The following is a 27,847-nucleotide window of genomic DNA, read 5'->3' as shown; positions in this document are numbered from 1 at the left end:
GGTTGTAAACCCCTCAAAGGAGGGGAAATGGTTCCCTAACTTCTTCCTTAGGCTTTTACTTCAAGTGGAAACATTTCTAAGGACTTATAAGGCTTAAAATCAACAAATGGTTAAAGGAGTATGAGCTTACGGCCGTAAAATCAAGGCTTTATGACCGTAAACTCAATGGGTTGAGGTTACAAAACTGTAAACTCAAGAAAAGGGTTCTTTTAAACCATAAACCCAATAGCTTTGTCCTACAACACTTAGATGCAATCCTTTGGACTTATAACACTTATATAAGGTGCTTAACATGTCCTAGGATGTCTTAAATTTGTTTATTAGTTTTTTAGAGACTAATTGGATACATATATGTGATATTATATGACAACTAGGATCCTTATGTGTGTTCAAGACTTCACTTAACACCTAGCAATCATGTTTCCTCAGTTCATCCATACCACTCACTACAGGTGAGTTCATACCCCTTAATTAACCTTTTAAATTTTTTTAAATGCTTTTATGGGGGGAATACAAGTAAAGTTACTATAGTTATTATATCAATCACATGTGATTAATAACTATCAACAATTGAATCTCTTACTTTCAAACTGTGTTACCAAACTGTTTTACTTCAAACTGTCTTACAAACTCTTTTACATACCAAATGCTTTTTACAAAACTTCTTTTATACTTTAATATTGTCAAATGCATGCCTATGTATGTATAGTTATATAAGTAATGTTTAAAGGACTTAGGAAGGATAGCTCGCTTTATCTCCTTTTCCTCGTTGAGATGTGGCTTTAGGGCATCGGTTATCCGTCCGAAGGTCGTCTAAATATTTGTTATACATTATGTATACATATATAGACATACAAGTTCTATCAGTCAATTCAATACCCTTGGGTAGCAAGGGTATACGTTCATGTTCATAAGTACAAGTCATATTACTAGTAAACTATAATTGGCGTAGTTTAGGAAGTTACTAATACTATTACTAGAACAATAAATCATACAATGAGTCAGTTCATAAATGATTCACTACATGCTAGATAGAGAGAGAACACACAATACAGCTAGTACACACACTCCATTACAAGACAGGATAAACAGAGAAAGAACACATTACAGCTAGCACATACATTACATATACATTCATGCAGTTTTGTGAACCACTAAACGGGGCATGGCACTACGTGCTATGACCGTTTTTGTATCCATAATCTCCTTAATTGGGGAGCGTATGTGTTTGCGTATAGATCTATACTGGATTGACTATCCTACATCTTGCTGCTCGCTACAATGGGACTTGCAAGTCTACGGGTGCCGAATGTCATTTCTTACGACGTCTTACATCGTCGTTTTACTATTGAGTCGGTAGTAGGGTACAGGCCGATCACATGGTACTTTAAATAACAATTGGTTTAAGGTAGTTAGTACAACAATAGTTACTTAATACAATACTATAGTACTATAATATTTTTCCCATTACATTTACTTCGTGAACATTCACACGATGCACGGTAATGTAAAAACTATATTTTTGGTTAATGATAGTTGGATTTGGGAAAATACACACTCTTACAAGAGACACACACATTTACTATATGCCTTGGCAGAAGGCTACTTTTAGTAGGAAACATAGGGTTTTCTAGGAGTGTTCAAACAAATACAAACTTTACAAAACTTATACATTACATCTTACAAACACCTTACAAATGCTTTGATACAAACTCAGACACTAATATACTTATGATCTCACCAGCTTTAAAGCTGATAAACTCTTTCAAAATAACTTGTATTATCAGGTCACCAGTAGACAAGTATCGGTGCCAGGTTTTTGAGAAGATGGAGCTTGTTCAAGACTCCTCTTTTATTTTGATGTACTTTTTGGTGTCTATATAACTTGACAGAACACACTTGTATGAAATTATATTATTAATGCAATGGATGATGTTGTTGCTTGTTTACTACTTTGCATTGTTTTGATACTATACATGACGTCCTACACCCCCGAACGTTTCCGTCGTTCAGGTTTTGGGGTGTGACACGTTATTATAAGTGAATCTTGAACACAGGTAAATATCTTTATGTATTTCAACCTGAGATACTTATTGGAGAAATCTAATATGATGATTGTTATACTTTGACATGGTTAAACGTTGTTCGCACATGTGCAGTCATTAAAACTTCCGTTGGGTATAACATGAACTATGTGAGAGTGTGTATGTAGTCAAGATGGGATTTGTTCCTTTTATGTGTTGAGAGACATCTAAGGCACCTTACTTAAAGTTGGATGCCAAATGAGAATGATTATGTTCCATGTATCATATCTAACATGATGTCTGAAATAAAGAGAATATTGATACACTTACCTTATACTTCAATTGTAGCTTTTGAACTCCTAGAATTGGATGTTGATTTATGGCAATCCTTTGTGTCTTGTTAGGGGCATTACACCATTGCTAGACACCAGCTACTGTCGATATCAGACTTTGTCTCCTTTAGGAGAAGGGTGGAAACTACTTGTCAACCTCTAGACTTTGTCTCCTTTGCTTTATATTTTTAGAATAATTTATAGTGTTATAATGTTTAGCTTTACCTAACATGTGATACATTAGAAAACTTCTTGCATGACAGTTACTGGTTTTTGGTCCTCATTTTCTCCACACAAAAGTCGTATCTTTCTGAGCTCCTTCCTTCCTCTCTTCTTTCAAAGTAAAGTGTGAAGATTTGGTGCTTCATTGGTGTTTTCCTATGGTGCTTATTTGTTAATCACTTAAAGGTTGTCTTCGTATGGTGCTTATTTGTTGATCATTTAAAGGATTAAAGAAAAAAATAATACAAGAAGAAAACTAGCATTTTTGGTACATTAATCTTGTTGGTAGATTACTTGTAGAGATGTTCAAGCTCTTTGTTCTTACCATCTACTTCAACACCCTAAATCCAAAAGGATCTAAAGGCTCCAAAGGTAGTCACTCCAAAACACCCTATGATTGTTTTAATATCATTCTAACATCTTTGAAAGGATCATTGATGGTTTGATTTTGTTATATACTCGAAAATTGTAAGAAATTTTTAAAGCTTCCGTTGCCGGTTTTTATGAAAAACTCTCTATTTTATATATCAAAACCCATCATTTTGATGTGGTGGTGATGACTTCCTTTTGTAGATTATGGAACTTCCGAAATTCTATGTTTTTTTCTTGTGTCGTCTGCTCCTAGAAAGTCTAATTTGTTTGATAACGTTGTTGATAAGGCAGGGCGTACTTTTGGATTTGTAATATGAATGGAAAAGCTAACATAACCACGTTGTTTGGTTTTATAATCCAGTTTTAGCTTGCACTAGTTTGTAATATTTTCTCTGTAACTTCTTGCTAGTGTTCGTTATTTAATATATTCTATTGCCATTCAAGAAAAAAAAATATAAATAAATAAAAAAAAAAAATTCAAATATGCACCTCTAGCCCGTATAAATTTTACACCCTAATAACCTTGTATTTACATTGGTTTAATTTTTGAAACGCGTTTATATTGGTTTAATGTCATGATATTCACGGGAATTAACTACCTAACACTAATCTCCCATATGCAAATCAATTTGTACAAATTATTCGTGTGCGCAAGTTATTTATCTTAAAAGATCTAAGTGTCAGTATATCTTTTCTAAGGGTTTATTTATTTTTTTTGTATAATATACTTTGATTAATCCTATAATTAACTTCACTATGCTGTATGCAAATCAATTTCTAGAAGATGGAGAACATGAAAGTTTGCATTTCCCTATAGTCGATGTTTGTTGATGTTCCAATGCGGTCAATTGGGGCCTGCCTCATGAACACAGTTACAAGGTGTAATAGGACATTCATTACAGTGTTTGTAAGATGACAGGGGATCGCCGGAGATGCCAATTAAATCTAAAATTGATAATAGCCGATAAAAACTATATATTGAGAAGAAATATTGATTTTAGTGAGTTAGTGTGTGTATGATAGTGACAAGTATTATACATATTGATATTTGCTTATTCAAATTATTCATACTTAATTGTAGACCAAAAGTAGAAAACAGACCAATAACCAATATTGTAATTATCAAAAACCAAACAAAATTATTCCCAAATTTCAAACCTTTGAAGTCAACTGTCTCAAATTTTATTTAAATCATTAGTATATCTTTAGAAAGACTTTAAAAATAATAATTAAAGTACTTGATTTGTATTAAGTAATCTATTTTTCTTTACCCTAATAATTACAATAATTTAATGCTTGATTGTAAATTTTTATAACGGAGATTGCGGGAGAGGAACGACACAAAGAAGATAAGAAGGCCTATGGGGCTACAGGTAAGTGTTCGGTATTTTAATTTAAAATTTTAATATAAAAAATAATAATAATTAACAAGGAAAATTTAATAATAACTAGATAAGAAGCCCCTGCTTCACGGGGTTGGATTCGGCACTTATGTCAAAGAAACTGATGGAAGACATTACGTTAAAGATGGTGTCATCGTTTATAAGTCGTTTGTCATAGAAGTAGGATGCTATAATTGGTTAACTATAAAAGTATAATGCTTAAAAAATGAAGTAAGTAGAAGCAAACTAAGATATATTCTCTTTTTAAAACACATATGTTGGGTACAAAATTAATTTAACCAAATTTAGTCTAAGGCAGCACCAGTCCAACTGCTTCCTCTGGTGGGTACTGCTCCAATTCCTCCTCCTTGAGCTTTAACAAATCTCCCTTGTAGCTTCAAAACCTATGGAATCTATACATGAAGGAGAATGAGAAAACATATAAGAAAATGACCAATATACCTTTCAAAAAATTGGACTGCATAAAAATGCATTTCGTGAACCTCATTCTTTGTTATTACCTTCTGTGCAGTCGGGCAAGCCTGTTGATTGCTAGACGTGATATGATGACTAAACTGGCTGCAACGGTTGAGAGCCAGAAGCATAATTGTTCATGGCCCAGGAGTGTGAGGACTGCAAAGTACTTGGCAGTTTTATCTAAATCTTGATAAGCGCTTGCAGCTTTGAGATCCCTTAAGTTCTGATTTTGTAACAGAAATTTAAAAGAAATAAAAAAGATTGGTTAAATCTATAACCAAGAAATGAGTCGATTAAGAATTGAAAATAGTTTAAAAAAAAAAAACTACAGGTAATCTGTAAATAAGATCTTCAAATAAGGGAGACCAAAGCACATTTCAATTTACGAAAAAAAATATCTTTTAAATTAGAAAAGCCTACAGTAAATCTGTAATAAGTTGCTTTATAAGAAAATAAATCTACCAAATGCAAGTATTTCTTGAATTCCCATTCAATTCGGATCCATACCCTTCTGTAATCAAAATTAGGAATTGACCGGAATTAAATTCCAATTGGTAATGGCTCTTACTTACCAATAAGCACGAAAAAAAAAGGACAACGTGCTCAAAAGTAAAATCTCTTGGTGACTACACTGCTCTCCTTTTTCCCTACATCGCAACCTTGGATACTATAGGCACACCGATAGTCACCACCTGAGCCAGTGCCGACGTAGTAAAAAAACTCACATCCTCTTGATGTTTGATTTGCTGTTGATGTATACTGTTATGAGTAAACTGCTACTCGATTCTTCCTCCAACCTTCTTTTGATCATCCACGTTTACTCTTGTAACGCCTCGTACCGTTCCTGGTACGTATTTATTTTAATTAAATGTTCTTTTGCGAAGAGCTACTCGGCGAGTTGTAGCCCTAACTCGCCGAGTAGATGTTGAGTGGATGCGGGCTTTAAGTGATCTACTCGGCGAGTCCACGCCTGGACTCGGCGAGTAGGCCAACCAGGAGGAGACCCTAATCCTTAGGGTTTGCACCCTATTTAAACGTCCTTATAGCCCCATCTCAGCCTCCATCACCCTCAGAGCATTCCTTATCGAAAACCCTAGCCTCAATTGGTAAGTTTGAGTGATTGATTGCCTTGTGAAAGGACTTTTGGTGCACTTTGGATCAAGTGGAAGAAGGGAGAAGTTGAAGAGGTCAAGGAAGGGGACTTAGATCCAAAACACATTCATTTGTGATCATCCATTCTGGTAATAAAGTTTCCATCTTGATTATTGATCTATTAGATCTTGTTTGTCCCAAAATTGATGGTTTTAAGCACTAAAACCCAAAATCCTTGAAGAGAAACCATATGGTTGGGTTATACTTCAGATCTGGACTCTCATTACCTTCTTGAAGTGTTAAGTTTCGATCATATTGGTGATTAAGGTCCCTTTTGAGCTTAGAACCCCATTAAGAACTTAGTTTGGACATTTGAAGCTCCTAAAGCTATGCATGCACGTAAAGTTTGCAACTTTACGTGATAAGCATGCCCTAGAAGCCTGGATCTGTAGTTTCGAGCCGCTGCATGGCTCAAATCAGTTATGTATAGAAAAAGGATTGAATGTACTCGGTGAGTAGAATGATGGACTCGGTGAGTCCTATGAAGATACCCGTGGACTCAGCGAGTTGGATGAGCAACTCGGCGAGTCCGATGAAGATTACCTTAGACTCGACGAGTTGTTCTTCAACTCGGCGAGTCAGATGAACTTGGACTTAGTATGTATGCATCAAGGAAGAACGCGTCGAGTCTTCGCTAAGCTCGACGAGTAGAAACGGGTGTAGAACTAGAACATATGGAAGGGACTCGATGAGTTGGCGAGCCAACTCGGCGAGTCCGGTCAACTAGGAAGTTGACTTTGACTAGGATGTTGACTTTGACCGGGGGTAAAATAGTCATTTTACCCTAAGATTAGTTATCAGTATCTGACTTAATGTTCATGGAAATTGTAGCCGGGGAGTTCCAGTCCAGCAGTCAGGCGCTCAACAAGCAGACTTTCAGCAGCTACTTCGAGGTGAGTTACCTTCCACTAGCGGTGGGTCTAAGGCCACAATGCCGGCCCACTAGTAGGAATTGTATGATTAGATGATTGTCTCTGTGATATTCATCTAGGGTTGCCACAACCTGTGTTATGTTTATGTGTTTGTATGATATGATGCTATGTGCTAGCGATAGTAAGGGAGATAGTCCCCAGGTTACCGGTCGATAGGGTCGAAGGGGCAGTCATGCCCAGCCATGCAAATAGATTATGTGATACGTTTTTGTGGTAGTGGTAGGGGTGAACTAATCCCCAGTATCCGGTCGAAAGGACTGAAGGGGAGACCAACACCCAGATATGCTAGTTAGTATCCGGTCGAAAGGACCAAAGGGGAGACCAACACCCAGATATGCTAGTTAGTATCCGGTCGAAAGGACCAAAGGGGAGACCACCACCCAAATATGCTAGTCAGTATCCGGTCGAAAGGACCGAAGGGGAGACTAGCACCCAGATATGCTAGTCAGTATCCGGTCGAAAGGACCGAAGGGGAGACCAGCACCCAGATATGCTAGTCAGTATCCGGTAGAAAGGACCGAAGGGGTAGGTCGAGCACCCAGATATGCCTAAAAATATTTGTATATTATATGGTTATTTGGTATGCGGTATATTGGGGGAACTCACTAAGCTTCGTGCTTACGGTTTTTAGTTGCTGTTTCAGGTACCTCTTCAGCCAAGGGGAAGGAGCTGGCGCGGTAGCTGCATATCACACACACGCTCTTGTTTTTTTCGCACTATGAGACATTCTGGGATTTGTACTCTGATATTATTATGATCTACCTTCTGGTTTACAAATGCGAGACATGTTTTATTAAATGATATGGTAGAATGATATTTTGTTACTAACGTTTTGCAAATCACTTAATTAAAAATGAAATTTTTGGTCCATAATTTTTGGGATGTTACAAGTTGGTATCAGAGCCCTGGTTTGGGGGATTCAGACACACCTTCAGGGGTGTCTGAACTTAAATCAAGGGATTACAAGATTTTGAAAAATAAAAATGTTTTCTAAAAGGTTAAGTAAAGAATCTTAAGAAGGAACGAAGTGTTTGATGTGCGCGACCGGCCGAGCTCAAGTAAGTATTCCCCAATGTACCCATACAAGTTTATGTATGTTTATCTGTTTCAGTAGAACAACATGCTAGAATAGGACTAAGGATCTAGGAGTGATGCCTTATGTGCCTGCTTATTGTGCTTCAGTATATGAAAATTGCATGCTAGAATTTAGTAGATAGTAGTAGGATAGCCTGTTTAGGTTATGCCTAATAACATGAGCTTAGCATTGTAGGCTAGAACAGTTTTCCATTATGAGGATAGAATTGCTTGAGTAATCTTCTATGTCTGAAGGATGCTTGCTTTGTGCTTTGTGGGACTCTAAGTGATGGGAGTTAGCCATTAGATGAATGTGTCACGTCACATGCGAACAGGGTTGAATAATCTCAAAGTGCTAGACTTGGCCCTATTGCACAGCTCTTGTCTGAGTCTAACCATTGTAGGGACGAGTCTTTTACTTGAAGGATTATCTGAGCCTCGCCGCATGTGATGGTATTCATGTGATGGCTAATCGGCATCATAAGGAGGCTTTCAGCAGCTGAGGACTGGATCAGGTATAGTCAGAGAACACCTTAGGGAAAGCCTAGGATGGGAGTAGCAGAGATTATTGGCAGTAATAGTGACTTGGTGGAGTCAAGGCAGTACTTGAGGAAAGTACGGATAGATGTGGAAGGTAGTATGGGCCCGTACTACTGGAAGCAGAGGATCCGTACTCGAATCAAGGAAAGCTGAGATGAGATCAGGAAACTTGTGGTAGTAGTGATTCCTCGAGATTTATCAATGTTCATGACGTTTATTATGTTGTGTTTCAGAATGGTGGTATTACTCCCTAGACCAGCAGTTGGCAGTTCAAGGGAGGGATCGGGTTCGGGATCAGGTTCCGAGCCGGTAGATGAGAGGCTACACGATTTCATCACGTCAGAGATCACCAGGGGCATCCTTGAGTCGACCCCCATTATCTTCGGGTCAATCATGGAAGGGATAGTTAAGCTGATGGAGGATCGCCTTCGGGCATTCAGGAGCGACATGGCATCTGGCCAGTCGGGATCTCGCACACTGTCCTTCAAGGACTTCAGGGGCAGTGGTGCGCCGGATTTTCACGGGGTGAAGGACCCCATAGCCGCCAGGCAATGGATTGTAGACATTGAGTCTGCACAGTTGACTAGCTTCTGCCCTAAGGGGTCGAAGGTGAGATTTTGCAGCAGGATGTCTGAGGGATCGAGCTAGGGATTGGTGGGAGTCCGTTGGTGATTCGTTGGGAGCCTCAAATGTCGAGGCTATGACCTGGCCAAACTTCATGACCAGGTTCAGGGCAGAGTTTGCACCAGTTGTCGAGCTTCAGCAGCTGGCCACGGAGTAATTAGATATGAGGCAGACGACGGAGATTGTGGCGGAGATCACCGCCAAGTTCCGGGAGTGGGCGTTGTTGGTGCCCCAATATGCAGGAGATGAGGATATGAGGAGGACCCGCTATCATGATATGTTACGAGTTGGTATTTGGGAGCATGTCAGTTTTTCAGGTTGTCCTACCCTGGACTCTATGATTGCCAGGGCAAGGGAGAGGGAGATAGATTTGGAGCACATCCGGAAGAGGAAGGCAGAAGAGGGTCATGTTATGGGGGCTTCAGGGAAGAAGCCCAAGGGACTAGATGCGGGGCTGAAAGGCGAACAGGGGCGGGGCTGCTGCAGGAAATGCGGTAAGGCGCATGAGGGAGCGTGCATGTCGGGATCATCGGGCTGCTATAAGTGCGGCAAGTCTGGGCACTTTCGCAGGGATTGTACCACCTCTTCACCTGTGATACAGACGTCCGAGTTGCTATGTTTCCATTGCAACCAGAGGGGCTATAAGAGAGCCAGTTGCCCCCAGTTGATAGCAGCATCAGCGCCAGTAAAGGCGCCAGCTCCAGCGACCCTGCGGATCATGGATGGCCGATAGGGAAAGGCAGAGGCTCCTGCGATGAGGAGCCGGGTGTTTCAGTTGACTACCGAGGAGGCACGCGCCGCACCCGATGTGGTGACGAGTATGATTCTTTCCTTATATTTCATTTTCATGCTGATATGTTATTGATATATGCTCTGTGTATATGCCTTAGGATCGTTCCATGTGAGCGGTATCCCTGTTAAGGTGTTGTTTGACTCGGGTGCCACCCGATCTTTTGTTTCTCTTGCGCTTTGCAAGAAGTTTTCTGAGTCTTCAGGCATGTTGGATTGCCCTTTAGAGGTAAAGATCGCCGATGATCGATCAGTGCGGCCATCAGCGGTGTTCACAGATTGCGTTCCGAGGTTATTCGAGGAGCGCTACTTGGTGGATTTGGTTCCCATTCCATTGCGTGGGAACAAGGTGATTATAGGCATGGATTGGTTGAGCCCTAATGGGGCGGTGATAGATTGTGCACAACAGCTAGTGCGAATCAGGACCCCAAGTGGGGGAGAGTTGGTGATCTATGGCGAGAGGCCACAACGTGGAACCTCGGTATGTTCAGCAGCGAGAGCTAGGCGCTACCTTCAGCATGGTTGCGCGGGATATGTCGAGTATGTTGTGGATACCCGGGAGGCGGGTAAGGCGACGGTGAACGAGGTTCCAGTGGTGCGAGACTACGCTGATGTGTTCCCGGAGGAGCTTCCTAGAATGCCTCCGGAGCGACAGGTAGAGTTCAGGATTGACCTAGTTCCTAGTCCAGCTCCGATAGCTAAGGCACCGTATCGGTTGGCTCCTCCTGAGATGCAGGAGTTGTCTACATAGCTACAGGAGCTGTTAGATAAGAGATTCATTAGACCGAGCAGTTCACCCTGGGGAGCCCCGATCCTGTTTGTGAAAAAGAAGGACAGGTCGCATCGGATGTGTATAGTTTACCTGGAGCTGAACAAGGTAATGGTGAAGAACCGTTACCTGCTCCCGAGGATTGACGACCTCTTTGATCAGTTGCAGGGAGCATCTTGGTTCTCATAGATCGATTTGCGTTCAGGTTATCATCAATGAGGGTTAGAGAGGAGGATGTGCAGAAGACTGCGTTTTGGACGCGTTATGGCCATTATGAGTTCGTCGTGATGCCATTCGGGATCACCAATTATCCTTCCGCGTTCATGGACCTCATGAACCGCGTATGCAGATCGATGCTGGATCGATCTGCGATAGTTTTCATTGACGATATCTTGGTTTATTCCAAGATACAGGAGGAGCACGAGGAGCATCTGAGAGAGGTTTTGGAGACTCTGAGGAGGGAGAGCTTGTATGCTAAGTTATCCAAGTGCGAGTTCTGGTTGCACGAGGTGCAATTCCTTGGGCACCTTGTCAACCAGAATGGTAGACTGGTCGACCCGGCCAAGATAGAGGCCATGATGAGATGGGAGGTTCCGAAGTCTCCATCCAAGATTCAGAGTTTCCTGGGTTTAGCGGGATACTATCGGAGATTCATTCAGGACTTCTCCAAGATAGTCGTACCCCTTACATGGTTGACTAAGAAAGCCGTAGTCTTTCGATGGGAGCCTGAACAACAGGCAGCATTCGAGGCTGTGAGACAGAGATTGTGCGAGGCGCCAATCTTATCCCTACCAAAGGGCGTAGAGGATTTTGTGGTATATTGTGACGCGTCCATTTCGGGGTTGGGTGTGGTGCTGATGCAGAGAGGGCACGTCATAACCTACGCTTCGAGGCAACTGAAGCCTCACGAGGCAAACTACCCGACGCATGATTTAGAGTTGGGGGCGGCAGTCTCCACCCTCAAGATTTGGTGACATTAACTCTACGGGGTTTGGTGTACCATTTACACAGACCACAAGAGTTTGAGGTACCTCATGGATCAACCGAATTTGAACATGAGGCAGCATCGGTGGCTTGATGTGGTGAAGGATTATGATTGCAAGATCCTTTACCAACCGGGTAAGGCCAATGTGGTGGCCGATGCGCTTAGCCGTAAGGTGGTGCTGATCAGGGATATTTGCATGTGGATGACAGTGGTGACTCCGCTTTTGGAACGGATTCGGGAGGCCCAGCAGGAGGCCCTGAAGGAGGAACATCGGAAGAGTGAGCGCATAGTGGGTCAGGTTTCCTCCTTTGACTATGACAGCAGGGGATTATTGACATTACACCGCAGGGTATGGGTGCCATACCTCGGAGGCATGCACCAGATTTTGATGGAGGAGTCGCACAAATCCCGATTCTCCATTCTGTTGGATAAGGTGTCTAAGTCCATAACTTATTTGGTATATACTTGACCCGACCGGCATGGTCCATTTGGGTTGCATCTCATCCAAACTATTATGGATAATTTTATGAGAGTTATACACATATGTTTATTAATATATTATGAGTTATAATATATTAATATGAAGTTACGTTATTTAATTAGTTTTAGTCTTAAATTAATTATGAATTAATTTAGAGATTAAAAGGAATACTAATTAAATTATGGGCTATTTGTTTTATATAGTGTGGACTAATACTCATTTGTTAATGGGCTAGGCTTATGTGGAAGTCCATGGATGATCCATGGAGCTTTTAACCCATGGATCCTTGGAAAAGGAAAAGACATGGGTTATTAGGGTTTCACCCTAACCATGCACACTATATAAGCATGCTTATGGAGCATGAAATGGAGCCTAAGAGAAAACTAGTGAACTAGTGTGTGTGTGCATGTGTGTGGCCGAAAATACAAGAGTGTGTATACTCTCATCAAAGTTTTCCAAGAGTTTGTGGTGTTTGTGATTCTATTTGAGGCATTCACACTATTGGTGCTTGGCCCTCAAACTCCTTAGAACCAAACTCACCAAAAGGTATGTAATCTCTTCTAACTCTTTTATGTTGAAATGTTCCCCATGCCATGTTAGATAGGTTATAAACCTTGGAAAATTATTATTTTGCATGTATTTAGAAAAACATAGATCCAAGGTTTATTAGGGTTGCATGCACACTTAGGAAGTGTTAGATTGCTCAAAACCCAACAGTGGTATCAGAGCCTAGGCTTGCTTGTTTGATACTTGATGCAAAATAGTGAAAAAAGTCGAAATCGTTGCTATCAGCATGGTGGACTCGCCGAGTCCATTGGGGGGACTCGACGAGTCCAAGGCAAAATTCAACCTACTCGACGAGTCAGTTCATGCACTCGACGAGTAGGATCGAAAGAGTGCAGATCCTCGACTTTTGCTGCTGGAAATAGACTAGAAACATTACCCTAAACTGTTTTGGTGTTATAAAACTTATTTTAGTTGGTGTAATGGTTGTTCTAATCCATTTACAATAGCATATATCAAAATTCCATGATTTTATGTGTTCATATAATTCTTGAATTTTGATGATCATGTTCATGTTCTTATGAATTTAGAAAATGATAGGAATTATTTGCTGAATTGTTTAGGATTAATTCTTTATCATTTATGTGTTTTAATGGAGTCCATAATTTGTCCTCAAGTTATGGATTACCAAAGGTCACTTTCATTTAACACACACTTAAAACACATAAGTTACATGAAAATGAAGAGTCTTCATTTTTATGAACCTTTAATTCATAAGTTATGAAATGAAGAGTTTTGCAAAGTTACAAAACTTGCCCTCAAGTTTTGGAATTTGTAAAGTTTCACACACTTTAATAAACTTTAATTCCAAACCTTAGAGTTTTAATAGTTAAAATTCAACCCTTATACTATTTATAACATTAATGGTTAATTATTATATATATGTATAAGAATAAGTCGTTTTACCGTTAGTAGGCCTCATTCACGAAGCCGGTCTATAAGGTGGGTATAAGGTTGTTGCCTATAAAATGGCGACTTAATGGGTGTATACTCTCACCCACCGCTTGCTTGATCGGTGGAGGGTCATTAGCCGAACGGGTAGAACAATGACTTTAAATCCTCATTAAAAGTATAATGAATATTATAAAGTAACTAAACTCTTTTAATTCCCAATCTTAGTTATTTTAGGAAAAATGTGAACATGGTGCTAGTCCATGGAATTCACACTTTGTACCTTACCAAGTCGTTGGTGGAGCATGTGTGGTTAACCGGCACACTAACTAGGACTAGTAAGGATCACGAAGGGTGACTTAATGTTTGTCATAGATCAATGGAGCGTGTGTGGTTAACCGGCACATTGATTAGGTGATAATATTAAGAGTACCAAGTGAATTAGCATGGTTATTCACACCTTGTTTTGTGATCCTCGGCATCCCAGTCACAAAACTTGAAGGGCACAATCGAGATTGAAACATGCCATTGAAAAGTTCAATGAATCTCAAAAGAATCTAGGAATTTCAAATCCAATTAAACCTAATAAATCATTTCGTTTTCATGGTGGAAATTGGTGAATCGTCATTCACCTACCTTTCAAATATATTATTACTTAGATTACGGCATCCCTCTTCTAAGTGTAATATATTGTGATTGGATCCTAGCCTTAATATTACATTTGGGTGTCTTATTAAGGATCCTAAATATCTAATCTAAACTTACTTTCTTCTTTCAGATGTCTTCCAACACTAATGCTTCAAGCTCTAACCCAACTGGTTCTTTCTCTCTCATGAATCTTTGTGGGAGGGTCATCTTTGATGGTTCCAACTTCATGGATTGGATTAGGAACATCAGGATGGTTACTCGTTACGAGGACAAGGAATATGTCCTCGACAAGGAGTTAAAAGAACTTGCTGAGTCTACTGCTACTCCTGAGGAGATCGCTGAATTCAGGACTCATGAGAGAGATGCTACTAAGGTGGCATGTATCATGATGGCCACGATGACAGCCGAGCTCCAAAAGTCGTATGAAGATTTCTACCCTTTTGAGATGCACCAAGACCTGATGGAAAGGTACCATCAGAGCGCTCGTCAGGAGCGGTATGAAATAATCTCCTCCATAATAACTACCCGCATGAAGGATGGTGAATCCGTCACGGGCCACATGCAAAAGATGCATAGGTATGTGGACCGTTTGCTGAAGCTGAATGTTAACATCCCCGAGGAGTTGGCAATTGACATCATTTTGCACTCCTTGCCTTCTTGTTATGATCATTTTCGAATGACATATCATATGAACAAGGAGGAAGTTACCCTCAGCAAGCTTCAAGGACTCTTGAAGACCGCTGAAACCGGTCTTAAGGGAAAAGCGGTTGTTACCTCTACTACTCCTACTCCAACTTCTACCCCTGTTTTAGCTATTGGGCAAGGCAAAGGGAAAAAGAGGAAGCACCCTTCGAAGGGTACCAAGGGAAAGTCTCTTGAAGGCTCCTCATCAAAGACTAAGAACGGTTCTGTCACTCCTTCTGCCATTCCCAAGGATGCTGAATGCTTTTATTGCCATGAAAAGGCACACTGGAAGCGAAACTGCCCTAAGTACTTGCAGGATCTAAAGGATGGGAAAGTGAAACCCACCTATGCAGGTATTTACAATATATTGTCTAATTACTCAACATATTCTAACTCTTGGGTGCTTGATACAGGATGTGGTATTCACATATGTTCTGATTTGCAGGGCCTAAGAAGAAGTGAGGATGTGGAGCACGGGAAGATAAACCTAATCATGGGGAATAGGAAGGCTTCACCTGTTTCCAAGATTGGAGTTTATACTTTGTTGCTTAATAATGGGTTAAAATTAGATTTGAATAAATGTGTGTACTCGTCTGAAATGGCGAGGAATATTATTTCTTTTCATGCTTTGTACAAACAAGGTTTTACCTTTTCGTTTGATAATGAATGTGGTGGTATTAATGCTTTCTTTAATAATGTGTTTTATTTTAAAGCATTACCTTGTGATGGCGTGTATGAAACTGTGTCGATTGTAGACAACTTAGGAAATAATGTGTTGTATATTGATTCTTCTACTAGCCTAGATAAAGCATCATTGTGGCATTGTCGTCTTGGACATGTAAACAAGAAACGCATAGGCCAACTCCAAAAGAGTGGAGTCTTGGAATCATTTGACCTTAAATCAGATGATAGTTGTGAATCTTGTCTACTTGGAAAAATGACAAAATCACCCTTCACTGGAACTTGTGAGAGGGGTGAGGGTTTGTTGGACCTAATACATACTGATGTATGTGGGCCATTCAAAACCGCCACAAGGAATGCTAATCGGTATTATGTGACTTTTATTGATGATTTTAGTAGATATGGGTATGTCTACTTAATCAAACATAAGTCCGAAACCTTTGAAAGGTTTAAGGAATTCAAGCAGGAAGTAGAAAATCAATTGGGCAGGAACATTAAGATGCTTCGATCCGATCGAGGTGGTGAGTATTTTAGTACCGAGTTCCTTGACTATCTTAAGGAGTGTGGGATTGTCTCACAATTGACTCCTCCCAGGACACCACAGCTGAATGGTGTAGCTGAGAGGCGTAATCGAACCTTGTTGGACATGGTTTGCTCTATGATGAGTCGAGTTTCGTTACCAATCTCTTTTTGGGGGTATGCCTTAGAGACTGCCGCCCATATCCTTAATCTAGTCCCTACAAAGAAGGTTACCAAAACACCTCATGAGATGTGGACTGGGAAGGTTCCCAATTTGGACCACATCAAAATTTGGGGTTGCGAAGCCTTCGTGAGGCGTGAAACTCATGATAAGCTTGAACCCCGAAGTGAAAGGTGTATTTTCATCGGCTACCCACAGAAATCCTTCGGTTACCTCTTCTACAGACCCAGTGAGAATGTGGTCTTTGTAGCACGAAGAGGGATCTTTCGCGAGAAAGAATTTATAAGCCAAGGAGACAGTGGGAGGCAGATTGATCTTGAAGAAATTCAAGAATCAATTGGTGAAGGAACCTCAGACACTAGCAATCAACCCGAGGAGGAAACTCCTGTTGATCCAGCTGACGAGTCTGTACCTCCGAGGCGTTCCACACGGGTTAGGAACACACCTTCGTTTTATTATGGTTTTCATATTACTACGGAAGGTGATACGTTTATTAGTGATAGTACACTAGTAAATTTGGATGAACCTAGCAGTGTTAAGGAAGCCATGGCAGGCCCGGAGTCTGCTAAATGGAAGGAGGCTATGGACAGCGAGATACAGTCCATGTATGACAATCAAGTTTGGAACTTGGTTGACAATGTACCAGGCCGTAAAACAGTCGGGTGCAAATGGATCTTCAAAAAGAAGACAAACATGGAAGGAAAAGTGCATACTTATAAGGCTCGACTGGTTGCGAAGGGTTTTACTCAAACTCAAGGTATTGATTATGATGAAACCTTTTCGCCGGTAGCAAAGATTAAGTCTATTAGGGTTATGTTAGCCATTGCAGCATTTCATGATTATGAAATATGGCAAATGGATGTCAAAACCGCTTTCCTTAATGGAAAGTTGGCTGAGGATGTGTACATGAATCAGCCAGAGGGTTTTGTCAATGCAGAGTATCCTAATAGAGTATGCAAGCTTGAGAAATCCATTTATGGATTAAAACAAGCATCTCGTAGATGGAATCTTTGTTTTGATGAGAAGGTAAAAGAGTTTGGCTTCTTGAGAAGTGAAGATGAGTCTTGCGTGTATGTCAGAGCTAGTGGGAGTATAGTTAGCTTCTTGGTACTGTATGTGGATGACATACTACTCATAGGAAATGACATCCCAACCTTGCAGGAGGTTAAGTCCTGGCTTGGGAAGTGCTTTGCTATGAAGGACCTAGGGGAGGCTACCTATATCCTAGGGATAAGGATATTAAGAGAAAGGAGTAGAAGACTAATTGGACTTAGTCAGAGTATCTACTTGGATAAGGTGTTGAAAAGGTTCAACATGGAGAATTCCAAGAAAGGAGATTTACCGATCCAAAGCAATACCAAACTGAGTAAGACTCAGAGTCCGAGTACAGAGGCAGAGATAGCTGAGATGAGCCAATTACCATATGCTTCTGCAGTTGGCTCGATCATGTATGCTATGACTTGTACCCGTCCTGATGTGGCATTTGCTTTGAGCATGGTCAGCAGGTATCAGGGGAACCCTGGCAAGGCTCATTGGACCGCGGTAAAGAACATTCTCAAGTACCTGCGGAGGACTAAGGATTGGATCCTTACGCTTGGTGGCAGTGATGACTTGAGAATATTAGGGTATAGTGATGCTGGTTTTCAGACTGATAGGGATAATTTCCGCTCTCAGTCGGGCTGGATCTTTACCTTAAATGGAGGGGCAATTTCTTGGAAGAGTTCCAAGCAGGAGACGGTGGCTGATTCGACTTGTGAATCAGAGTATATAGCAGCGAGTGAAGCAGCGAAGGAGGCAATATGGCTAAAGAACTTCATCGGAGACCTTGGAGTTGTACCAGCTATTAAGGAACCTATAGAGATTTTCTGTGACAACAATAGTGCGGTTACCTTAGCCAAGGAACCAAGAGATCATGGCAGATCCCGACACATTGACAGAAAATATCACTTCATAAGACACAAGATTGAAGAAGGACTCCTTGTGACAAGGAGGATATCGTCGGATGAAAATCCTGCAGATCCCCTTACGAAGGGACTGACGAGGGTTAAGCATTTTCAGCATGCGAGACGCATCGGGCTGAGGGACGATATTAGTTTTACAGATTAGATAGTTTTCCTGAAACTTGTAAAATTTAATCGACGTTTGATGATGAATAAAATTTGTGATTTATTTATGAGTAAAGTGTTACTATCATTGTCAATTATTTACTATTGTTTCAGTTTTGCATGTTTTGACTTCCAGAATAATTAATTTATTCAAACCTCCACAATCGATCATACGTCGGAAGTAGGTATGAATCAAGATTGTCATGAATTGGGTTTGTAGATGCCTTAAAGGTGTTTAGACATGGCAATGGTTGCTGCAACATTCATGAGTACTCATAAGTTATGAGTATTGGTATAAACCCACGCTCACTTGTATCACTTCATGGAATTTATCTCGAGTGATCGTGAGACGATAACATCATATAAATCTTTAAACCTAGAGATATGAGTTGTTACCTATGAGTTAGTTGTGCATTGATTGCACGTAAACGCATCAGTAACTTGATGTTATAAAACGTGCCTTTGTGTACAATTCAATAAGTAGTAGAACAAGCATATCAGTCGAAGTTTATCTGTTCCTTCTAGAAATAGAAGCGATATCTGGGCCCCTCGATGATTTTGTGTTGACTCATGTACCAGGCCTGGTCAGAACTAAACCGATGTGTTCGGTGAAGTTCTTCGTCAAACAAATCGGAAAATCGAGAAACAACTGCTAGACAATAAGCAAGACATAGTTCCATGTGTTTGTCTGGCTGATATCATGAGAACAGAGGATTATGTGATCACTTATCTAAAATGGCGCTTCATAGTTCGACAGAGTCTTCATTGTTCGAGGGAGTTTTCGAGAGCTACGATTGTTGGTTGGTTCCTGAAGTTATAGGCAAATATAGTTATTAGACTTATCCAAGTGGGAGTCTGTTGGATAAGGTGTCTAAGTCCATAACTTATTTGGTATATACTTGACCCGACCGGCATGGTCCATTTGGGTTGCATCTCATCCAAACTATTATGGATAATTTTATGAGAGTTATACACATATGTTTATTAATATATTATGAGTTATAATATATTAATATGAAGTTACGTTATTTAATTAGTTTTAGTCTTAAATTAATTATGAATTAATTTAGAGATTAAAAGGAATACTAATTAAATTATGGGCTATTTGTTTTATATAGTGTGGGCTAATACTCATTTGTTAATGGGCTAGGCTTATGTGGAAGTCCATGGATGATCCATGGAGCTTTTAACCCATGGATCCTTGGAAAAGGAAAAGACATGGGTTATTAGGGTTTCACCCTAACCATGCACACTATATAAGCATGCTTATGGAGCATGAAATGGAGCCTAAGAGAAAACTAGTGAACTAGTGTGTGTGTGCATGTGTGTGGCCGAAAATACAAGAGTGTGTATACTCTCATCAAAGTTTTCCAAGAGTTTGTGGTGTTTGTGATTCCATTTGAGGCATTCACACTATTGGTGCTTGGCCCTCAAACTCCTTAGAACCAAACTCACCAAAAGGTATGTAATCTCTTCTAACTCTTTTATGTTGGAATGTTCCCCATGCCATGTTAGATAGGTTATAAACCTTGGAAAATTATTATTTTGCATGTATTTAGACAAACATAGATCCAAGGTTTATTAGGGTTGCATGCACACTTAGGAAGTGTTAGATTGCTCAAAACCCAACACATTCATCCCGGGGCGACGAAGATGTATAGGGATCTTCGTCTGGACTATTGGTGGCCCCGCATGAAGCGGGATGTGGCTTGGTACGTCGAGCGGTGCTTGACCTGCAGGAAGGTCAAGGCCGAGCATCAGAGACCGCACGGCAAGATGCAGCCGTTGGAAATCCCGTTGTGGAGGTGGGAGGATATTACGATGGATTTTATCATGAAGCTTCCCAGGACCGCAGGAGGAGTGGATTCTATATGGGTCATCATGGATCGATTGACCAAGAGCACCCATTTTATTCCAATTCAGGAGAGCATCTTGGCGGAGAAGTTGGCCGACATCTATATCAGGGAGATAGTGGCGCGGCACAGGGTGCCAGTATCAGTGATTTCAGACAGAGATGTGTGTTTTACTTCCAGGTTATGGAAGAAGTTTCATGATGAGTTGGGAACTCGTCTCCATCTTAGCACTACCTTCCACCCGCAGACGGATGGTCAGAGTGAGCGGACCATCCAAACCCTTGAGGATATGTTGTGGGCATGCGTGCTAGATTTCGGCGGCAGTTGGGATACGTCTCTTCCGTTACCAGAATTTTCATATAACAACAGTTACCATGCGAGTATTGACCGTCCTCCTTTTGAGATGCTTACGAGAGAAAGTGTAGGACCCCAATTTGTTGGGGCGAGGTCAGTCAGCGTGTCACTGGGAGCACCAAAGTGGTGCTCAAGACAACAGAGTTGATCCAACAGGTTCGTAGTAGATTGCAGAGTGCGCAGAGTCGGCATAAGAGTTACGCTGACAGGAGGCATTCAGACTTGGAGTTTCAGGTGGATGACATGGTCCTCCTGAAGGTATCACCCTGGAAGGGTGTCATTAGGTTCCGGAAGAGGGGCAAGTTAGGCCCCAGGTTCATTGGTCCTTTTAGGGTTTTGGCCCGGTTGGGTCGAGCCGCCTATCGATTGGATCTTCCAGCAGAGCTTAGCCAGATCCATAACACTTTTCATTTTTCTCAGTTGAGAAAGTGTTTGGTGGACGAGTCAGCGGTTGTACCCTTGGAGGATATTCAGGTTGATAGCAACCTGAATTATATCGAGAGACCAGTTGTGATCTTAGATCGAAAGGTGAAGACCTTGAGGAACAAGGTGGTTCAGTTGGTGAAGGTGCAGTGGCAACACCGGAAGGGTTCAGAGTGGACATGGGAGGTGGAGGAGGAGATAAGGGAACACTACCTTGAGTTGTTTATGGAGACAACAGACTTCGAGGACGAAGTCTAATATAAGTGGGGGAGAATTGTAACGCCCTGTTCCTGGTACGTATTTATTTTAATTAAATGTTCTTTTGGGAAGAGCTACCCAGCGAGTTGTAGCCCTAACTCGCTGAGTAGATGTCGAGTGGATGCGGGATTTAAGTGATCTAGTCGGCGAGTCCACGCCTGGACTCGGGGACTACACGCCTGGACTCGGCGAGTAGGCCAACCAGGAGGAGACCCTAATCCTTACGGTTTGCACCATATTTAAACGTCCTTATAGCCCCATCTCAGCCTCCATCACCCTCAGAGCATTCCTTATCGAAAACCCTAGCCTCCATTGGTAAGTTTGATTGATTGATTGCCTTGTGAAGGGACTTTTGGTGCACTATGGAGCAAGTGGAAGAAGGGAGAAGGTTAAAAGGTCAAGGAAAGGGACTTAGATTCAAAACACATTCATTTATGATCATCCATTCTGGTAATAAAGTCTCCATCTTGGTTATTGATCTATTAGATCTTGTTTGTCCCAAAATTGTTGCTTTTAAGCCCTAAAAACCCAAATCCTTGAAGAGAAAGCTTATGGTTGGGTTATACTTCAAATCTGGACTCTCATCACCTTCTTGAAGTGTTAAGTTTCGGTCATATTGGTGATTAAGGTCCCTTTTGAGCTTAGAACCCCATTAAGAACTTAGTTTGGACATTTGAAGCTCCTAAAGCTATGCATGCACGTAAAGTTTGCAACTTTACGTGATAAGCATGCCCTAGAAGCATGGATCTGTAGTTTGGAGCCGCTGCATGCCTCAAATCAGGTCTGTATGGAAAAAGGACTGAATGTACTCGGTGAGTAGAACGATGGACTCGACGAGTCCTATGAAGATAGCTGTGGACTTGGCGAGTTGGATGAGCAACTCGATGAGTCCGATGAAGATTGCCTTAGACTTGACGAGTTGTTCTTCAACTTGGCAAGTTAGATGAACTTGGACTTAGTATGTATGCATCAAGGAAGAACACCTCGAGTCTTCGCTATGCTCGACGAGTAGAAACAGGTGTAGAACTAAAACAGATGGAAGGGGCTCGGCGAGTTGGCGAGCCAACTCGGTGAGTCCGGTCAACCAGGAAGTTGACTTTGACCAGGATGTTGACTTTGATCGGGGGGTAAAATAGTCATTTTACCCTAAGATTAGTTATCAGTATCTGACTTAGTGTTTATGGAAATTGTAGTCGGGGAGTTCTGGTTCAGCAATCAGGCGCTCAGCAAGCAGACTTTCAGCAGCTACTTCGAGGTGAGTTACCTTCCAGTAGCTGTGGGTCTAAGGCCATAATGCCCGCCCACTAGTAGGAATTGTATGATTAGATGATTGTCTCTGTGATATTCATCTAGGGTTGCCACTACCTGTGTTATATTTATGTGTTTGTACGATATGATGCTATGTGCTAGCGATAGTAGGGGAGATAGTCCCCATGTTACCGTTCGATAGGGCCGAAGGGGCAGTCATGCCCACCCATGCTAATAGATTATGTGATACGTGTTATGTGGTAGTGGTAGGAGGTGAAATATTCCCTAGTATCCGGTCGAAAGGACCGAAGGGGAGACCAGCACCCAGATATGCTAGTCAGTATCTTGTCGAAAGGACTGAAGGGGTGAACAACACCCAGATATGCTAGTCAGTATCCGGTCAAAAGGACCAAAGGGGAGACCAGCACCCAGATATGCTAGTCAGTATCCGGTCAAAAGGACCGAAGGGGAGACCAGAACCCAGATATGCTAGTCATTATCCGGTCGAGAGGACCGAAGGGGTAGGTCGGGCACCCATATATGCCTGACAATATTTGTATATTATATGGTTATTTGGTATGCGGTACGTTGGGGGAACTCACTAAGCTTCGTGCTGATGGTTTTTAGTTGTTGTTTCAGGTACCTCTTCAGCCAAGGGGAAGGAGCTTGCGCGGTAGCGGCATATCACACACACGCTCTTGTTTTTTTCGCACTATGAGAGATTCTGGGACTTGTACTCTGATATTATTATGATCTACATTCTGGTTTACAAACATGAGACATGTTTTATTAAATGATATGGTCGAATGATATTTTGTTACTAACGTTTTGTAAATCACTTAATTGAAAATGAAATTTTTGGTCCATAATTTTTGGGATGTTACAACTCTAACTGGTGGCAAGTTAACCAGCACGACCACAATACATCTCAATTGATCATCTATAACACCTTGAACGCCACAACACACCTTCATTCTGTTCATGATCAATAACAATCATTTGGTAGATTTTAGATTTCATATAAATTGACGAACATTGATGTTGATAGCTAGATCAATCGAGATCTGGATTTAGAGGCAGTAACGAGACGACATATGATAATGAGTAAATCGCATATCTGGACAACAATGGGGTTGATTTTGGGGAAATCAGATCGATGATGGATCGATAAGGATATATCAACGGAGAAGAAGATTGCGTCCATCATCAGAGAAGATGGTCGTTCGGAGGATGAGGATAGATCGTGAATTGCCCCGTCATCAAGGAGGTGAGATTAAGCAGAGAAGAGAGAGAGAGAGAGAGAGAGAGAGAGAGAGAGAGAGAGAGAGAGAGAGAAAAGATAGTGAGTTTGACGTGAATTTTAGCTGGGATATTATCCCTAAAATGCCCCTTGGTTAATTTAATGAAGATACCCCCGTGTATTATTTTTCTAAAGTATTTACAAAAATATCATAGAACATCTTAGCCTTCTATTATTTTGATCCAACAATCCTTATTTAGTTCTCGAGTTCTCGGGAAACTATAAGTTCTCAAATGATCCTTCCTCTCTTTATATATATATATATATATATATATATATATATATATATATATATATATATATATATATATATATATATATATATATATATATATATATGACCATTTAATTTGTATTTTTTTCCACATTGAGTTCTTATAATCGGCTATTTCAAGTTAAGCTAGAAAATGACTTAATAAGTTAATATATTTTTTAAATTGTACACATTTTACACATTTAGTTCTTATGCATGGGAGGATCCAAGGGGATCCCTGGGTAGCCCGGGATGCCCCTTAATTTTTTTTGGGTAGTGCAATTTTTTAAAGAAAAATTTGTTTTATGTAGTGTATATATATGCATCCCTTCACTTATAAACACAAACAAATAACTGGTTTGTTGGTTATGGCGGTGACTTATTGAAGCAAAGGTCTTAGGATTGATTCTTGATCCTTACATATCCTTTGTTTCATTTTCCTAGGTATTCTATCATAGATCGCCAAACACATGTAAACTCAGCCATTTTCGTTTATGATATAAATTTATTATCCTCATGCTTTATTTGATATCTACTTTGAGTCCTATATTGATTCAAGTATCAAAATATACTTCAACTTCATGTTTATATAACAATACTTGAGGTTCGCTAAGGATTCAATTAAGGTTTGGGTTAAAACCGAAACCGAATCCGGGAAACCCAAGTACCTCGAAAAAAATTGGGCTACCCTTATAAAATATTAGGATACCCCTTTACTTTGATCTTGGCTCTACCACTGTTCTTATGTTTGGTTTCTTCAGATCTTCCTAACATCATTCTACGTGGGACAATCATTAATGAAGTGTTATCATACACGGCTCTTCATTCACTGATATCAGTAACCTAATTCACGAATTGATCAAAAAATGTTAGTGCCCTAGTTTTCTCAAAGCATAAGATGTCTTCGGATTCGATTTCGTCTATCTCTATACCATTTAACAAGATTATTTATCTTAGAAGTTCAAATTCGAGATGGAGGAAGTAATCACAAAGAATATCGTTGTTTATTAAGGAGATAGCTGAAAGTTTTTGTCAAAGTGTTCTTTTGCCTTTGAAGTGCAAATACTTTTATCGTATTCCTTAGTTATTTTGTCTTGGAAGTGCAAATTTGAGTTAGGAAGAAGCAATCACAATGAACCTTGTGATCTTCTATGGAGATAGATGAAACTAAAATCGAAAACATCTTCTGCTTGGAGAAAACTATGGCACCAAAATTATTTGACCGATTCATGAATTAGGTTACTGATATAAGTGAAGGGCGAGCCACGTAAGGGAACATCTCATTAATGATTGGCTCACATAGGATGCCATGAGCAAAATCTAAAGAAATCGGTCATAAGTGATAATGTGTATAAAAACATTAATGACGAAATATGTAAAAACTGAAAAATATATTATCCTATTAAGTTATTTTTCCGGCTTGACCTTGAGTAGCTTGTTATAAGGACTCAATGTAGACAAAAAAAACTAGTTAAGTGGTCAAATCTTGAAAAAAAAACCCTCAATGACTAAATGTGTACAAATCAAAAAATATATTACATTTCCAATTCATTATTCCAAATTTTGATGACTAAATCTATAATGAAACCTTCAAATAAGAATCATTTTTGCAAGTTGAAATATTTTTGGAACAAATCCAAACAAAACTACTGTTCGTTTGGATGGATCGGTTTAATCTGATCCAATAAAATGAATCCAAATTGAATTTAGTTTTCAAAATATGGATATGAATAGTGCAAACTAAACTCAAATTGGTTCTAAACCAACCAAATCACAATTTGTTTAGATTGGTTTTACAATTCGGTTTTTTAAGAGGCATACATTTAGAATATATATAATTTAAATATTAGTCAATTGTAAACACAACTAAGCTATTTAGTTATGAATTAAAAATTTTGAAATTTAATATTTTATAGATAAAAAACAATATAAAAATACACATTAAGTTTTTTTTTTTTTCTTTTTTTGAGGAATATTTTCTAGTCAATTTAAAAGTAAAATTTAGTAAATTAGTAAATAATTAAAAGATGGGTAATTAAAAATAATGCAAATAAATAAATAATAATTTATATTCTCTTTTTTTGACTAGTTTTTATTTTATAAACGAAAACCAATCCGAAATCAAAAATTAATTTGCTTTTGATAAAAAAACTTATCCAAAAATCAAAATATCTGAACCAACTATTTTAATACAAATTGTCTAATTAGACAAGTGAGCTTATATAAATAATGAACAGCCTAGTATAATATACAAAATATAAATTAATATAATAATTGAATGCGGCAAAAATCGTAAAATTAATCATTGTGCGATGTCATCTTCGAGTTTGATGGTCATTGTATTCTTTAATGAAAAATTATAACATCTGTAACCTTTACTGAATATCATTAATTATGTTTTCTAATAAATATCTTACATTAAAATTTGAAGAGGAAATCATAGAGTTATATGAACGTACATTGTTTATGTGGTAGTGTAACACTCGTTTTCCAATTATTTTCATTTATGGATCAAAGTTTAAAATGTTGACATTTTGGTCCTTACGCAGGGCGTAACTCATTAAAAAGGATGCATGGACTTATAGTAGTATGTAGGGCGTACCTTAGATACGCAGCGCATGTTGCCGCAGTGCACAACCCAAATATTTAGGGTTTGATCCATATATAAAGGATTTAACTCCTTTGAGACCTTCCTCCCATCAACCTCCATTGCCTAGAAAAGTTCCTTTCAAACTCTAATTCTTTGGTGTGTGTGTTTTTGAGCTTGAAAGTGTTTTTTTGTGCTTGTGAAAGAGGAAGAAGGTGGTAGATCAGCTTGGAAGTTCAAGGAAACTTAGATCCAGAAGTATCTAACTGTTAAGCATCCCTAAAAGGTATAAATCTTGGAAATTTATGTTTTTTTTCTAAGATCTTGCTAGTTCTAGGGTTTGTGTACATTTTTGGTCCTATAGTCTTGGTCTAGTAGAGTATGAGCTACTTTAGGCCCTTGAGGTGTAGCTTTTTGTAGTATTGAGCGTATGGAGTAAAAAAATGAGAGCTTAGTCACTCTCATTAAGCCATGCACGAGTTTTAGAGTCTTGGATGACTTTTGGACCTAGGGTTTGAATTTATACCCTTTTATATGCATGAAAATGGATAAAGTCAAAGACTTTATCCATTAATACGTCCCTTTTTGTCTAGATCTGAAGTTTGATAAGTTGACTTTCTACATTTACGACTTAATAAAAGGATTTGATTTCAACGTGAGTACACAGAGCGCACATGTGGGTACGCAACGCGTACCTCCTGTTTGTCACGTAAAAGTCAAGCAACCCTCTATGTATGGCGTAGAGAGGTAGAATGTAGAGCGTACTCAGTCTATATGGGGAAATTGGCAAAGTATGACTTTAGGTAATATAGGGATTTAAGGTTTGGTACCTGTAGAGCCATTGTCAGAACAATGATCTGTTCAGCTACCTTCTTGAGATGGAGGTGAGTTCTTCCTCATGTTACTCAGGGTCAAAGGCACCAATTTCGGCCCCTGGATTATGCATGTATCCGATATCTAGGATATGTTATCTGGTAGTATTTGGACAGTTAGTAAGTCTGCATGATTATCTATTTTGGTTGGCTATTATCTGTTATTTGCTTATATGCATATGTCGACATATTCTTAAAGTCAGGTTTGAGGCGGTTTTGCTTTGTGCTAAAGGACAAGGTACCGGGAGCATTCTAGACATGGGATGAGGAC

This window comes from Lactuca saligna, chromosome 8, assembly GCF_052625555.1.
Source record: "Lactuca saligna cultivar CGN05327 chromosome 8, ASM5262555v1, whole genome shotgun sequence".
In the NCBI taxonomy this organism is placed as follows: domain Eukaryota; kingdom Viridiplantae; phylum Streptophyta; class Magnoliopsida; order Asterales; family Asteraceae; genus Lactuca; species Lactuca saligna.
The sequence above is the reverse complement of the archived record's forward strand: the minus strand, read 5'-3'. Positions refer to the sequence as shown.